This window comes from Marmota marmota, unplaced genomic scaffold (genome assembly GCF_001458135.2).
Source record: "Marmota marmota marmota unplaced genomic scaffold, marMar, whole genome shotgun sequence".
NCBI classification, from domain to species: domain Eukaryota; kingdom Metazoa; phylum Chordata; class Mammalia; order Rodentia; family Sciuridae; genus Marmota; species Marmota marmota.
This window is the reverse complement of record NW_026000020.1, coordinates 9753902-9766897: the sequence shown is the minus strand read 5'-3', so window position 1 is coordinate 9766897 and position 12996 is coordinate 9753902. Positions and strand designations below refer to the sequence as shown.

General features: G+C 46.6%; 1 long non-coding RNA gene across 1 annotated transcript; it reads right to left on the bottom strand.

Moving 5' to 3' along the window:
• Positions 1-5022: 5022 nt before the first annotated feature.
• On the bottom strand, positions 5023-11260 carry LOC125618860. Its single transcript, XR_007350247.1, has 2 exons — positions 11203-11260; positions 5023-5121 (listed from the first exon to the last, which is right to left on the bottom strand). It is a non-coding gene; the product is annotated as an uncharacterized LOC125618860 (long non-coding RNA).
• Between the last annotated feature and the right edge of the window lie 1736 nt (positions 11261-12996).

Genomic DNA, 12996 nt, shown 5'->3' with positions numbered 1-12996 from the left:
TTTGTCATGGTCGTTTGCACCCCAAGTTATTATAACATTGCACTGGGATCGACATGACCTTCCTTGCTATTCTCTTAGTGTTGGAAAGCCCTTGCACTCTGCCGGTCTTACTGCCATTGCACGCAGATGGGTTTCCACACTAGTGCTTTTCTATTGTCTTAAAGTCCGTGCCTTTCTTTCAGGGTGCTGTCAACTTGTTTGTCGTTATAAACAGCCACAGTTCATCCTCAGTTATCCCCCTTCGTCCACCATCACCACGATACAGGATGCGAGGCAAAGCACTGCACTTGAGTGATCCTTGACGTGGACCTCAAGGAGAGCATGTCCTATTGCATGCGGGTTAGACGCGTCCACTCCCCGCCCCACGAAAAATGGCGTCGGCTGATATGGTCTCGGATCTGGGGAAGGGCCCTCCTTAAGACTGAGCCATACTATGCAGCCACTTCTGCACAGTGGGATAGGACCTCTACTCTTGCCTGTATTGTTTTAAGAAAATAGAAAGGGGGAACTGTGGTGAGCCGCTTCTGCCGTTTATGCAAATTATGGTCGCCATTACAAGATGGCGCTGGCTCCGCTGTGGTCTGTGACAAACAACTCCTTATTTGGGAGAGTTGGCGCATGACTTTTCATCACCCTATGAGAAAGCTCCACGTGGCTGCTTTGCATTGGGGCTTGAGATGCTTTATTAAGGCTGGGAGGGGCATCCGAGAGAGAGAAGAAGAACTATCAAGGGCCTGAAATAAACTACTGAAAGAAGATTCCTGAGTGTCGCGTCTTCCTTGCGGGCAAGAAGTCGCGACAGTTTTGGGGTAAGGTCCATCCTCCTTCTTTTCCAGTGGATATTCAGTTTTCTGCTCACTGTTTTTCAAACAGTGTCCACCCCTAATTTTTTGGCTCACTGCCCCCAATGAAATGAAAGTTGTCCACACAGGAATCCTTTTGTGTATCCCATGGATCATACGTGGGCATTTGAACCAGCACCAGAGAGTGTTGATATGAGGCATGAAGCAAATTTTGAAAGAAAACAGCATTGAGACATTCAAGTTTGTTGTGTTTTTTCAAGATCCATTTAATATTAAGTTCCCTGATGATTCCCCCATGAAAATTAAGGGGAATTTTTCCATTTCATCCAAAATAGTGTTGACATTTTTATGATTTAGATAGCAGTGTCCCCCAGAAGCTCAAGTGTGAGAAAATGCAAGAATGTCCAGAGGTTATATGATCATATCATGAGAGGTGCAACAAGAAGAGTGGGTTAATCCACTGAAATGGATTAACAGGGTGGTAACACGGGCAGGTATGGTGTGGAGTTATGCTCAAATTCGGGACCCCCAAAAGACCACCAGAGACCAAGATTGATGTAAGCAGCAAAGAGGTGTTTATTGCGAGCTAGCTTGGTCCTCCACGTGCACACAGCAACTGGTGATGCTGAGAGGCCAAGAGCCCAGGGTTTGCAGCAGTTTTACACATTCTTTGGAGAAGTCAGGGACCCCCACATGCATCACAGCATCTCTTAGCAAATCATGACACACCGTGGGAAAATCAAATAACAACTCTAAAACCTGATTAGCACATTCACTGGTGGGAACAAGTTGGGTAGGGGTGATTGGTTACTGCAAGAGAGGGATTCATTTGAACTGATTGGTTTAAGCTAAGAGGGGTGTTCCTGCTGAAATACATGGTTTCCCAACACCATAAATGATTGGGAGGGTCATCTGGCATCCCAGGTATTTCCCTGTCTCATGCTGATTGGTGGCTGCTAGAGTATTGCTATGGGTCCCCACCTAGCCTGACTAAGTCAGGGACACCTGGTGAGCAGATCTCTCTTGTTATTTGTAGATAAACAACTTAGCAGGGTTGGAATTTGCCTAGGAGTGCTCTGTGGGTCTTTCCAAGGACAAAGGTCATGTCCCTTCCTTGGACAGGCTTTGCTCTGAGGTAGAGGCTGATTTTTCAGTTGCTGAAGGAAGGAGGTCACTGGGGTTGTGCCTTTGGGGTTTCCATTCTGTCCCTGGTGAGCAGGAGTTTTACTCAGCTTTTCTGCCACTGTGATTAAAGGACCAACCAGAACTAAAGGGGAGGGAAATTTATTTAGGGCTCACAGTTCAGAAGTCTTACTCCATTGACAGCCAGCTTCATTCTTCAGGGCTCGAGGTGAGGCAGAACATCAAGGCAGAGAGTGTGGTAGAGGGAAGAAGTGCACATGATGATCAGGGAGCAGAGAGAGACTCTACTCCCCAGATACAAATATATGCCTCAAAGCTATGTCCCCATTTCTTCCTCCACAGCCACACCCACCACTGCAGGTACCACTCAGGTAATATTTACAGGGGATTAATCACTGATTGGGTTAAGACTTTCACAACCCCATCATTTCTCCTCTGGACCTTCTCACCTTGTCTCCTACGTGAGCTTTTGGAGGACACCTCACATCCAAACCACAACAGCAGAGCTCTCCATCTTCTTTCTGTGCCAGGTCTGACTTCCTTTCTCCTGCTACACCCTTCCGCCATGATGCTCTTCCTCACCAGGGCCCAGAGCAATGGTGTCATCCAGCCACAAAGAGAAACTCTGAATCCATGAGCTAAAATGAAACTGTCCTCCTCCAAGTTGTTTTCTCAGGTGTTCAGATCCCACACATGGAATATCTACACAACCAGTAATGTTGATAGGGGTTGCATTCAATATTTAAATAAGTTAGCAGAGCATGTTTATCTCAACAAAATTAGATTTTCCAATCTATGCATGTGGGTTGGATTTCCTTTGTTTATGTTATTGTCAATTTTTTCCATCAGCATTTTGCAGTTTTTGGTTTAGAAGCCTTTGATGTCATTGGCTAAGCATATTCTTATGCATTTCTTTATTTTTAATGATAATGTATGTTGAATTTTTCTAAAATGTCTTCTACATATTGTTCATTTTCAGTGTGGAGAGTGTAATTGGTTTTGATTGTTGAATTTTTGTAGGTTTTATGCAGGAGGCCATGAGTAGACATAGCACAGAGGGCCCTTTTCACAGTACCTGTAGCTGGGACTTCTGTGAAACTTCCTGACTGGGAACCATGCAATCCATAAGCAGCAAGGGTTTCTTCTTAGGACTGTCCTCTTCTTCCCAGACCTTTCCCTTATTGGGGCAATCTCTCCCCTCTTCTCTATGGCCAATATAGTCTCCATGTAACCAAGTACTTTCCTTCCCCAAATTTTCATCCTAAACAGACCTTGGCTTCTAGGCATGTGGGAATATTTCCCACTGCTATGGAGCTTTGTCACTGGCTGCTACAGGAGCTTGTCACAGGACTGGTGCATTCCTGATGAGCATCTGAAAATGATAAATAATTCCTTTTATTTCAGAGAACATAGAATCTCCAGAGCTTTGGTTCAAGAGGCAGTGACCATCTTCCATACCTGTGTCATCCAAAGCTACCTTGGAATATTACAGGGGAACAGAGTTTGTGGCAGCACAGGAGAACTGGCCCCCAACTTCTCAGTTCTAGCTGGGTCTCAGCTTCACTGCATTAAATGGCCTCATGGGACCAGGCTGGTGGCTGCAGATGGTTGTGCAGAGTGTGGGCAGTCTCTTCATCTTCTAAAACAAGAACATCTGGATATTAAAATGGTTTAAGCTGACATGCATGAAAAGATTCCAATAATGTCCTCAAATTTGGGTTGAATGCAGCATCTGAATGTTCACTTCTTAGAGGGGAATTGAATGAACAATGGGACCCCAAGTCTCAGTAAATGTAAATTGGCCATAGAGATAGTGGTCTTGATTCAGTGTATTTTATTTCCTTTGATACAAGCTTGCTGGCCTTTATCTATTCTTTCTTTTTTCTTCCTTCCTTTCTTCTTCATTTCTTTCATCATGTTTTACTTAAAAACAGCTCTATTACAAATGACATTTAAAGTGGATGCTGGGAGGAATCCAAGGTCAAAGCCAGTATCAGCATTTTGTGAGGCCCTAAGCAAGTTAGCATGACCGTCTTTTAAAGTAAAACATTAAAAGGGCTAGATATGTGGCTCCATGGTTAAGTGCCCCATGGTTCAATCCCTGGCTGTAAAAAAATAAAAATTAATAATTAATATAAATGCAGGCATTGCTGCTGGGTACAGTGTTACATGCCTGTAATCCCAGAAGCTCGGGAGGCTGAGGCAGGAGGATCAAGATTTCAAAGCCAGCCTCATCAATGGGAAGGTGCTAAGCACCTCCATGAGACCCTGACTCTAAATAAAATACAAAATAGGGTCGGGGATGTGGCTCAATGGTTGAGTGCCCCTGGGTTTAATTGCTGATATCCCCAAAGCACCTTCCCCCTAAAAAAAGGGGAAAAGAAATACAGTGTTGCTATGGTTTTGATTTGGACTTTCCACATTGTCACACAATGTACATAGGTATAAAAACCTCACATTGCAACCCACAAATGCATACAATTATTAGTTCCATCCAAAAAATACAGGAAACTGTCACTTAGACTCCCATTATCTTCATTTAAAAAATTTCTGCTTGGAATACTTGTAGCAACTTCATCTGTGCTGCATGAATCTAAACCAATGCCATAACTCATGTCCTCGGTTGTAGTGATCCATGTCCTTTATTAAATAAGGTGATGCATTTCCATGCCTGCCTGCTAGTGCTGTGCAGAGGAAAGAGTGAGGCTTCAGAAGAGTTCCTGGTTCTTTCTACCAAAATCTCTCAGTGCCCTTCAGAGCCCAGCTGCCTCTGAGCAGTGCCCTCAGCAGGTGGAGGCAGCAGGAGGAGCAGCTGGGGCAGCCCAGCCTCACACTTTTGCTCCCTGGGAGGTTTTTGTCATGGCCTGTGTCACTGTGGGAGGGGCACTGTAGCCTTGTACACAGTAATAAGTGGCAACATCTTCAGGCTCCAGGCTCCTGATGGTGAGAGTGAAATCTTTGCCATATCCACTGCCACTGAACCTCGATGCGACCCCATATCCCATACCAGTTGCCTAATGAATGAGGAGCTTAGGAGCTTGCCTTTGTTTCTGCTGGTACCAGTGTAAATTATTGCTAATGCCCTGACTTGCCTGGCAAGTGATGGTGACTCTGTCTCCTACAGATTTAGATAGGGAGGATGGAGATTGAGTCATCTGGATGTCACATCTGGCACCTGATATGGAAACAAGAAAATAAAACAAAGATGCACACAATTAAACATGCCTTATGAGGACTTCTGGGAAGAAGCTGGTAGCAGTGACAACAGTGCATTGAGTACATTCTCAGTGATGTCCTTTCTTACCTGGGAGGTAGAGCAGCAGGAGCCCCAGGAGATGAGCAGGGGCCCTCATGGCCATGCTGTGTCCTGATGGGGACTGACTCCTGCACAGGGTGTGAGCAGCCCCTTAAGAAGTTCTCAGGGCAGGGGGCTGTGCTGTGGACACATGCAAATAAGCAGGGCTGAGCAGGCTGGGCACAGCTACAGAGCTGGCTCATCTGTCACTCAGTGCAGGCCCCATGTCTTCAGGTGTCCCAGATCAGATTGGAACAGTATAAATTTGCCTGCAGAAAATGTTTCCCTCAGGGTCCACAGGAAAGATTCATTCCATTGTCCTCTGAGTGGTCACCTATTGCTGTCTTTATGGTTCTGAAAATGGTTTATAGTAATTCTTTTTCTCCCCTTCTTTTTCTTTCCTTCCATTCCTAAATCCTTCCCTTATTTTTCCTTCCTTCCTTCCTTCCTTTCTTTCTTTCTTTCTTTCTTTCTTTCTTTCTTTCTTTCTTTCTTTCTTTCTTTCTTTCTTTCTTTCTTTTTCCTTTCTTTTTGGAGTTTCACAGATTGAACCCAGGGGCTCTTAACCACTGAGCAACATTCTGAGCCATATATATATTATTTTGAGACAGGATCTTGCTAAGTTATTTGGGGCCTTGCTAAAGTGCTGAAGCTGGCTTTGAACTTGAGATTCTCCTTCCTCAACTTCCCTGGCTGGTGGGAATACAAGCATGCACAACTGCACCCAGCTCTAATATTTCCTAAGAACAATTCTATTACATTCCCTTGAGAAGGAAGGAATTTAGAATAAGAGGGAGAACATTTCAGGTATAGGGTATAAACAGAACTATGAAGACAGAGAGTTAAATTTGTAAGTCTTTGAAGATTTGGGGTTTCATTTGAGAGTGGCTTACCCTGACTGAGAGGTCAGGGGAGAAGTCCTATCATGACTCCAGCCCTTCCTGCCTCAGTCTTTCCAACACTAACATGGGATGCTCCCTCTCTCTCCAGAGCAGNTATATATATATATATATATATATAGTTTTGAGACAGGGTCTTTCTAAGTTATTTAGGGCCTTGCTAAATTGCTGAAGCTGGCTTTGAACTTGAGATTCTCCTTCCTCAACTTCCCTGGCTGCTGGGAGTACAAGCATGTACAACTGCACCCAGCTCTAATATTTCCTAAGGACAATTCTATTATATTCTCTTGAGAAGGGAGGAATTTAGAATAAGAGGGAGAATATTTCAGATAAAGGGTATAAACAGAGCTATGAAGACAAAAAGAGAGTTGAACTTGTAGGTCTTTGAAGATTTGGGGTTTCAGTTGACAGTGGCTTAGGCTGACTGAGCGGTCAGAGGAGGAGAAGTCCTATTGTGAATCCAGCCCTTCTTGCCTCAGTCTCTCCAACACTAACACAGGATGCTCCCTCTCTTTCCAGAGCAGCAGGGCTCAACCCCCAACAGGCTCTTTCCCCCACGTGTCCTTTCTGGAGAAGAGTGAGTTGAGAAGGAAGTTTTAGTTTCTTGCATCACTCTAGGGAAGGTTTAAGAAATAAACCCAGAAGGTCCAACATGTGGGGATTTGCAAAAGTCAGTGAAAGCAGAAAGTACCCAGGTTCACTCCATCTGTGTTTGTCATCCTCAGCATATTAGCTGTCAAACCTGGGCTTTATGCCTCCTGGACCAAGGAAGGCTGAGAGGCTCTCACTGTCACATCCTCCATGTCTGGGCCGTGGAGAAGAGCGGCCAAGGGCTTCAGCTCCACTCTGCTCATAAGGAATTTTAATCCTCCTGGAGACCAAGCCCACCCCTCTCTGCTGTCATAGGCCCCTGAGTTGATTCCATGTTCCCCCATCCCTGCTCCTGCCTGGGCTGGCAGAGGTTAACCTTTCCTCACCATGCACAGCAGCACAGAGCTGGTGCTCAGGAAACTGGAGGTGGGGACTGGCCGCTGTGCAGGGTGGAGAGCTTTGCCCTGTAAACCTCACTATGGCTCTAAGTGAGATTCAGTAGGAAAGTGAGATCCTAAGGCAATCTTTTTTTCTGGAGGGTTGTAGTAAGTGAGGCCCTAAGAATAAAAATGGAAGCATGTTCTGATTTTCCTCATGACAACCTTGGTTTGCAACTATAGAAATGAGGATTGTGCATTAAGATCCAGCTCAGTCCTTCACACAGTGGACTAACTGGAAGAGGCTCCAGCAGGGGTGACCCAGGGCTGAGCTCAGGCTGGTGCTTTCCAAGAGCTGTGGGCTCTGGCTCTGAGTTGTGAGGAAGCACCTGATCCTAGGAGAAATAATGCTGAAGGCTTGGCAGTACACAGGCCCTGCCCTCAGGCTGCCATGCAGGGATGCAGGGAGAGAAGGTGCCCAACACCCTGGGGGCTGAGCCAAGTAAAGAGCCCACAGCCAGGGTGAGAAAAAGATCAGAAGTCAGCACAGAGCTTGGCTCTCTGGGTGGCTGTGCTCAGTGCTGAGCTCACTAGTCCTGATACAGAGACCCTGGTGTTGCCAAAGAGGAGGGTCAGCAAACACCCCCAGTGTCTATTCTCACCCACAGTTTCATCATGCTTGGAAATAAAAGGAGTACTACATGCCATGTATATACTATATAAAATACAAATTGTACTGATATATCCATATAAATATGCATCAGAAATACAAATATTTGTATACATGTACATATTACTTTGCTTATTTTAATGATTTATTGTTTTCATGGAATTGCTCTTTGCTCTTTTGTTTATTGGTTGGTTTCACTTCTGGTGATCCAGTCAGGACCCCCTGCTTGGCAGGCAATGGGGGACTTACACTGCAAGGTTCCTTTCTTTTTTTTTTTTTTTTTTTTTGAGCCTGTATATCAGATGCCAGACAGGCCTCAGTTCTGCAGTTTTTCTTGCTCAGCCTCTTCATTAGCTGGGATTGCAGTGCTGTGGCACCATGTCTGCCTCACCTTAGGTTTGGCTACAGTGAGCTTGGACATTTACAGCCAACACCTGTCCCACAACCTGTGGCTCCCTCTCTACTCCAGAAAACTGAGCACCGTGAAGCTCAAGCCCCGCCCCTGTGCTCTTGCTGCCTGGAACAGTGACCATCCCATTGTTCAGGACAATGGGTCCCCTGAGGGGCTCTAGTTATACATAGAAGCAGGGTCACAGAGTTGGGTAATGGTTCTGGGCCCCAATGGGACAGAAGTTCTGTGCCCAGAGCTGGGCATCGGCTACTCCTCCCAACTGTCCTCCCCACACAGGGCAGAACAGCTGGCTCAGTTACTGCATGGCCACAGGACAAAGACATCCATAGCTGTTAATGACCACAACCCTGACTGGACAGAGGCCTGGATGGGTGTCTCTTGCAACTCCACAACTCACATGACGCAGAGAGCCTTTGCTCTCAGTGGACCATGTCAGCCACACATGCAGTTTCAGAACATCTGTTGTTCTCCTTAGGGTCTCTAAAGATAATAATCACCATCTTTGATTTTCTCATGAAAATCCAATGAGTGCAGTCAGAGGGCAGGCCAAGGGTCAGGGTGTGCAAGAGAACAGTACTGTGACCCATAGGAAGACAGCCATGTGAAAGTCTGGATGGCTGTGAGTTCAGAGGAGAAGGGGATAGAGCAGAGAAGGCCCAAGCAGGAATGCAGGGGAGGATCCCAGGACCAATAGACAGGAAATGGGAGGGGACAGATGATGTGCTTTCAGAGCTGTCCCCAACCTGCTCCCCTGAGAGGTCACCAGACTGCCAGCAGTCCCTGGCAGAATCAGAATCTGGTGGGAGATTTGTCTCCTAGAGGTGACAGGAGGAAGTTCATGTGCCTTGAAGGAAGTGTGGCTGCTGGTGGCCAGAGTGACCTGTGTCCCTGCCACTCAGCCCCCCCAGGCAGGCAGGGTGTGCAGAGGGCAGCAGGAGGCAGCAGGAGCTGGGCAGACAGGACTTCATGGGCCCCTCAGGGACTCAGGACATGATTCCCAGACAAGCCAGCCGTTCATGAGCCCCCTCTTATGGCCACATGTACAGAGACACCCTGAAGATTTTACTCTTGGTGACCTGGTGAGAATGAAATGTTCTTTCCTGGACATTTCAAACACAGTGTGGTGTTGTTTCCTGGCTTGTTTAGATGTGACAACAGCACATGTTTTTTCACACTGTACAGGGCTGAGATTACATGAGCTGGTGGGGCACAGTTTCCAGGGAGACATGAGAGCCATGAGTCAGGACTCTGCCACCAGGCCTGGAGTTCAAGGACCACATGACCCTTTGCTGTCCCACACTCTCTGTAAGCAGCTGAGTGACTGTGGAGTCAGCATACCTGGGGTCCAGGCCATTCAGCTCATCTTCTCCTCCACTGCACTTTTTTTGACCACTTCCAGTCATTATTTCTGGAGTATGAGAAAATAAATATTCTGAGATGTGCTAAATTAATTACAAAGGCAGGAGCAGGCAGGGAGGGAGGGAGCAGGAGACATATTAAAGTGACAGCTATAAGCCAAAGCCAAGGAGACTGCTCCATGTTTCTGATCCTGTGTGGAAATCAGGTGGCCAAACACCGCTGAGTCCTAGTTACTGTGAATTTCTTGACTGTGAATCCACCCAACCCATAAGAATGCTGCTCCTTTGTACTGCCTTCTTATCCAAGGGTTTTCTTTTTTTCTATAATCTTGCTCCTCGTGGCCATAGCCAGCAGAGGGTCAACAGAGAAAACACTAGGCTTTTTCCCAAAAAAAACATTCATTGAAATCTTTCCTCAGCTTTATGGTCAAGAGGGTGCATCCCCAGCTGCTACAGAGGCTCCAATGGTGGCTGCAGGAGACAGCCCAGGATCTGCTGCAGTCCTGAGGATCCCTAATCTCTTTCACATCAGAGAAACTGCCATCTTCAGCATTTTGGTTTAAAGGGCAGTGACCACTGTCCATCTCTCTGGTATCCTCAGCACAATTCAGAGGAATTTGAAGGACAGAGGTTATGGTCACACAGGAGCTCTGGTCCTCTTGCTCTCAGTTCTGACTGGACCTCACCTTTGGGGGAACAACAGGAACTCTCCCATTTCTAGCACAAGCTTCACAAATGATCACATCCCCAGAACTTCTGAAAAGTTTAGTTTAGGCTCTCAATTCACTATGAGATACATATGGCTTGGGATGTGAGGAGGAGATGACTCAGGCTTCAGTGGTGAACCAGAGAATCAGTACCTTCCAGGATCTGCATTTATTCCCTGCCTCATTGACCACCATACAATCAGACAATGAAAGACTTAAATTTCTTCCCTATTCCTATAGTATGAAGTTCCAACCCAGAATACCTAACGTGGCTTCCCCATGCTCTATGAACCCCCATGCTCCTCAGATGTGATAATCTATGCAATCAGAAGTGCAGTTGTCATCTCAAGAGGGGATGCAGAGGACACTCACTCTCCCTTCCTCCAAAACCTCCCAGTGACCTCAGGGCATGGCTGCCTCCAAGGAGTGCCCTCAGCAGGTGAAGGCAGTAGGAGGAGCAGCTGGGGCAGCCCAGCCCCACACTTCTGCTCCCTGGGAGGCTTATGTCATGGCATGTGTCACTGTGGGAGGGGCACTGTATCTTGTAGACAGAAATAAGTGGCAGCATCTTCAGGCTCCAGGCTGCTGCTGATGAGAGTGAAATCTGTCCCAGATCCACTGCCACTGATCCTCAAGGGGACCCCAGATTGCAGATTGGATGCACCATAGATGAGACGCTTAGGAAATTGACCTGGTTTATGCTGATACCAATTTAAGTAATTGCTAATGGACTGACTTGCCTGGCACATGATGGTGACCCTGTCACCTAGAGATTTAGATAAGGAGGATAGAGACTGGGTCATTGTGATATCGCATCTGGCACCTGAAGTTAGACACATGAAAAAAATATATGCACAATTAATAGGGTTATAAGAGGATTTCCTTGAAGATACCATCAGCACTGACCACACTGTGCTGAGCACATCCCCAGTGATGTCCCTCCTTACCTGGGAGGCAGAGCAGCAGGAGTCCCAGAAGCTGAGCTGGGGCCCTCATGGCCATGCTGTTTCCTGAATGACACTGACTACTGCACAGGGTGTGAGCAGCCTCTTAAGAAGTCCTCAGGGCAGTGGGCTGAGCTGTGGACACATGCAAATCAGCAGGGCTGGGCAGGCTGGGCACAGCTGGAAAGTAGGCTCCTCTCAGTCATTCAGCACAGAACCATCACCCCCCACCCCATGTTCCAGGGCAACACAGATAATCTGCTTCTCTTTGGGGCCACAAAACACCTCTGTCTAGTACCCCTGAGTAGCTTGTTACTTTGATCTCTTCCAAGTTCAGTACTTGCTTTCTTCCATCTGTGACAGGGGCTGTCCATGATGGCACAATCCCAGACACTGCAGGAGAGTTTACCAGCTACTTTCCATTGCACTTACAGAAACCACTGACACAGAGAAGCTTTCTCTTTGCTCTCATTCCCCAATACTCATGATTTGAAGTAGAGAGGCAATAAGAAAACATGGGGAGTCACACTTTATAATGGAGGGTGTCATCTGCTTTTATTCAGTCTCATGACTACAGCTAAGAAAGTTGTCTTCCTCCATTTATGAATGCTTAGCCAACTACTTCCACCCAAAGCCAGGGATTATCTTCCCTCCCATTTGAGGACCATGAGCTCCTCTCTAGCTCAGCTTGAGATGATATATGTACATGACTTGTGTTCCCTGGCTGCTCAGGGCATTGCTGCTATTCTCTGTCCTCTGGCAACCCAAGTCATTGCCTTCAGAAGTAGAGACCCTAGGTCCTCCAAGTGCCACTGATATTCTACCGTGTTCCGTAAACTGCATAATCCACATCTCAAATGTCAGTCAGCTCCTAAGAGAACTCAGTTCTCAGTGCCTGGTTTAGAAGAGTGGGAACCAGGCAGGGTGCAAGGGAAGCATGTGGGTGTGTGAAGCCCTGCATGGGGACTTGCAGTCTCAGTGGGGTCCTGAGGGTGTCCCCACATATGGTGGGTAGTATTGTCCAGGTATGGGTGTCTAAGTGGGGTGATAAAAGGAGGACACTAGGAGGGATAGGAGTCCCTGCATAGGATACAACCCTGGCATGATGAGAAAGACACTCATGCAGGGAGACAGATGTGATGTTGGCCAAAGAGGGATGTCAGAGTGGAGCAGGTGGTGGGTATGTTAGAAGGAGTGGGTGCAAGGAGGGGTAGGTGAGGATGACAGCTGGGGACTGGTTTTGAACAGGGGGATCATGATGATTTGGATGTGAGGTGTTTCCCAAAAGCTATTGTGTAAGACAATGCAAGAAAGTTTAGAGGAGAAATGATTAGGTTGTGAGACTCTTAAGCCAATCAGTGAAATAATCCTGTGTTAGGATTAACTGAGTGGTAAATATAGACTGATAGGGTGTGGCCAGAGGAGGTGGGTCATTGAGGGCATGTCTTTAGGGTATATATGTTATATCAGACAAGTGGACTCACTCTCTCTCTCTCTCTCTCTCTCTCTCTCTCTCTCTTTCTCTCTTTCTCTCTCTCTCTCTCTTTGGTGATGATCATGTGAGCTGCTTTCCTTTGCCACACTCTCCTCCCAAGTTGTTCGGCCTCTCCTCAAGTCCCAAGGAATGCAGTTATTTGAGACCTCTGAAACCATGAGCCCTTAGGTAAAATTATCCTCCCATAAAATTGTTCTGGTCAGATCCTTTGGTCACAACAGCAAAAAAGGTGATAATACAGGAACTGATCAAAAATGCCAATACATTTATGATAACTAGATCCAAGAACTCAGTGTTACAGA